General features: G+C 53.6%; 1 non-coding gene across 1 annotated transcript; it reads right to left on the bottom strand.

Annotated features, from left to right (window-relative positions):
• Positions 1-1336: 1336 nt before the first annotated feature.
• Positions 1337-1409, bottom strand: TRNAF-GAA (transfer RNA phenylalanine (anticodon GAA)). The gene has a single exon. It is a non-coding gene; the product is annotated as a tRNA-Phe (tRNA).
• Between the last annotated feature and the right edge of the window lie 2308 nt (positions 1410-3717).

Here is a 3717-nt window from a genome sequence, read left to right as displayed (position 1 = left end):
GTACGCGCGGTATAAAAGCCCATAAATACATAAAAGAGTAAAGCATGGACCGGCCGTGGTATCGGTCTCCTAAGGTTGCAAAACCTTGAACAGGGTCCGTTGAGTCCAAGTCTAGAGTACAGATTGCTTGCAGCCTCTAGCACCATCAGACCCCACACTGTGCCCTCTGTAGGACACTCACCAAAATTAAAGACTAACAAGGGGTTACTGGTTAATCACAGGCCCTTTTTCTTGCATAAAAATAGTGAATCTTTTAGAATAGCTATGACATTAATGTTGAGTTTCGAGAGAAATTAAACACCAGGGGCAGATTTACGAGCCCCGTGCGCCACATTTGCGCCGCCGTTGCGTTACTTTTATGACGAAGCGGCGGCATGAACCATGCGTCACGTTGCGCCCTATTTACAATGTGACGCATCTAGGGAGATGCGTCACGTTGTAAAGCTTTGCGCCACATGAAACCTGCATCGGGTATAATGTGGGTGCACCGTCGTAGTGTCACACATCTTTCCTGGCGCATCCGCTGATTTGCAGGGATGCGCCAGGAAACATAAATCTGCCCCCTGCGCTTTAAATCAGTAGAAAATGTATATATGTAAACGAGATGGCTAGCGTAGAATTTGATCAATGAGAATAAGTGCATGCATCTGCAGCCTTAAAAAAAAAACACAAAAAAAAAAAAAATATATGCATCCTCCCCGTCGGGGAATTGAACCCCGGTCTCCCGCGTGACAGGCGGGGATACTGACCACTATACTAACGAGGAGCCCGGCGAAGAAGAGCGAGCTCCAGTATATGACGGTGGGATAGGGCGGGCCCTGCGCGTGCTGCTTCTCTGGGCGTCATTTCCCCTCCCTCTTTCTCCCGGCTGAGGAGCCGCCGCTACTACTAGCAGCGAGTTGGCTCAGGACTCACTGCGCATGCGCACTGGAGACGAATGAGAAGCCGTCATTAGTGACAAGGAGATATTGCGCATGCGCGACAGAAAATGGCCCACCCGCCATAGGGGAGCCTCCAAGGTGCACAGCTCGAGGGCTCAGCAGGAGCTGCGCATGCGCGCTGGGGAAAGAAGGTCTGCGGCGAGCTGCAGTGGGCTCTAGCTCTGCCCCACGCGCATGCGCGGATGACACAGGCCCCTTTAAATTACAGGTCACTGCGCATGCGTACACAATAGAATTCTTTGAAATAGAGCGGCCGCTCGATATTAAAAGTTGATGCGCGCCCCGCGCGTGAAGAGGGGTCCGAGTGCTGACAAGTCTTACAAGATTGTGAGAGCCGGGGCTTAAAATGCACCGGAGCCATAAATATTAAAACCCACCAATGGCAAAAAAAAATCTGCCGAAACCCGGGATCGAACCAGGGACCTTTAGATCTTCAGTCTAACGCTCTCCCAACTGAGCTATTTCGGCAGCTGAGGTTGAATGCAGCAGGAGCAGGATAAGAAGGCTCAGCAGCAGTAGAGGAAGGCCCAGCAGAAGGAGCAGGACAGGGCCCAGCAGCAGTAGAGGAAGGCTCAGCAGGAGGAGCAGGACAAGGCCCAGCAGAAGGAGCAGGACACGGCCCAGCAGCAGTAGAGGAAGGCTCAGCAGGAGGAGCAGGACAAGGCCCAGCAGAAGGAGCAGGACAGGGCCCAGCAGCAGTAGAGGAAGGCTCAGCAGGAGGAGCAGGACAAGGCCCAGCAGAAGGAGCAGGACAAGGCCCAGCAGCACAGGGGGCTCCCCATGAGTGCATCAGGGGCACAGGGGGGCTCCTCCACAGAGTGCTTGCATCTTTTATTATTATTATTTTTTTTTTAGCGTTATGAAGCATGAACCATACCCGTGACCTTAACACTTTCTTGCGAGCAAAATAAAGCAATGAAGAGGAGGGAAACATATAAATATCAGAAATGACATCCACTTGGGCCACGAGAAACTAAGAAGACCTTAAAACTGCAGCAAAGCACCAGAAATGGAAGGCGCTGACCTAGCGCCCTTATCTAGGGGTGCGGCCTGGCCCCAGGTTCAGGGGTCTTGGGGGAACAAGGAGATGTGGGAAGGCTCCATACATGGGGCGCTGCCTGGAGGCTGCGTTGCTGCAGCCAGGCCCCAGCTTCAGAGGTTGAGGGGGGGTGAGAAGGCTCCATACATGGGGGCGCGGCCTGGAGGCTATGCGTCGCTGCAGCCAGGCCCCAGCTTCAGAGGTTGAGGGGGGGTGAGAAGGCTCCATACATGGGGGCGCGGCCTGGAGGCTGCGTCGCTGCAGCCAGGCCCCAGCTTCAGAGTTTGAGGGGGGGTGAGAAGGCTCCATACATGGGGGCGCGGCCTGGAGGCTGTGCGTCGCTGGAGCCAGGCCCCAGCTTCAGAGTTTGAGGGGGGGTGAGAAGGCTCCATACATGGGGGCGCGGCCTGGAGGCTGTGCGTCGCTGCAGCCAGGCCCCAGCTTCAGAGGTTGAGGGGGGGGGGTGAGAAGGCTCCATACATGGGGGCGTGGCCTGGAGGCTGTGCGTCGCTGCAGCCAGGCCCCAGCTTCAGAGGTTGAGGGGGGGGGGTGAGAAGGCTCCATACATGGGGGCGTGGCCTGGAGGCTGCGTCGCTGCAGTCAGGCCCCAGCTTCAGAGGTTGAGGGGGAAAAGGGGTGAGAAGGCTCCATACATGGGGGTGCTGCCTGGAGGCTGTGTCGCTGCAGCCAGGGCCCACGTTCAGGGGTTTTGACGGAAGCAGAGGGGTATGAGAAAGCTTCATACTTCCAAGGTTTGGTTTCACTTGTTTCTCACGGTTGCCCCCCACCCCCTGGTGTGGCAGAATGTCCCCTCCATTATGAGATTCATTGATGTTGTTGATCAGTGGATCGTTACACAGCTGAGCTCAGAGCTGTGAGGGGTGTGCAGGCCATCCTAGGGCCACGGCACAGCCATCCACAGTGCAGCCTGAAGAGAGCAGACTGACTGCAGGGCACTATGAGCAGGCTGAGCTGTAACAGGGTCTGACTGATGACACTACATTAAATATAAATTAGGAGGTCATTAAATACCCGAGTGACAGCTACCAAGTCTGAAAGACCTAGCCACGGTACAGGTGAGGCCAGCTGTGTGACTCCCTGCCGGCACGGTCCAGACTCACGCGGCATTCATGAGGCTGCATTGCAGACACCAAACACACTAACTCGCGCAGCACTGCACAACACTGATGGTGCAAGCTGCGGCTGTGAAACCTTAGGGAGCCAGTGCGAGCATAGCTGAGCCAGTCCCCAGGCCGCGAGCAGCACAGACATGAGCGGCTTTGCTCAGTGCTAATTATAGCAGCGCTCCGGCTTGACAGCTGAGGAGGCATTATGCGTGATTTTGCATTTCACTGCAGTGATGCGGAACACCACACTGAAATGCGCTGGTCTAACGCCTGATGCGTGGTACATGGGAGCGCTGCAACATTTTAGGCGGTCTTGAACTTTTTCATACTCTTAAATTATTGCTTCATGTTTGTCAGTGCATAAGAAAATGAGTTTCATCTTCTGTTTCATGATCCATGTTGTTTTGCTTACAGATCTTGTGGTCTTCCAGTTTCAATGTTTGTAAAGTTTCTTAATGATTTCATTTATTTTCTTCATAATTCTTTTGTCAAAATAATGATTACATTCATCATGTTTCTGAATGTTATGCCCAATGCATTTCAGGCTTTCTGCCCTTCTTCAGGGAACTTAATTTATTGGTCGATAAACCGCTGATCATTCGTCATGGGG

The sequence above is a fragment of the Lissotriton vulgaris genome, chromosome 11 (genome assembly GCF_964263255.1).
Source record: "Lissotriton vulgaris chromosome 11, aLisVul1.2, whole genome shotgun sequence".
Lineage (NCBI taxonomy): Eukaryota > Metazoa > Chordata > Amphibia > Caudata > Salamandridae > Lissotriton > Lissotriton vulgaris.
The sequence above is the reverse complement of the archived record's forward strand: the minus strand, read 5'-3'. Positions and strand labels throughout refer to the sequence as shown.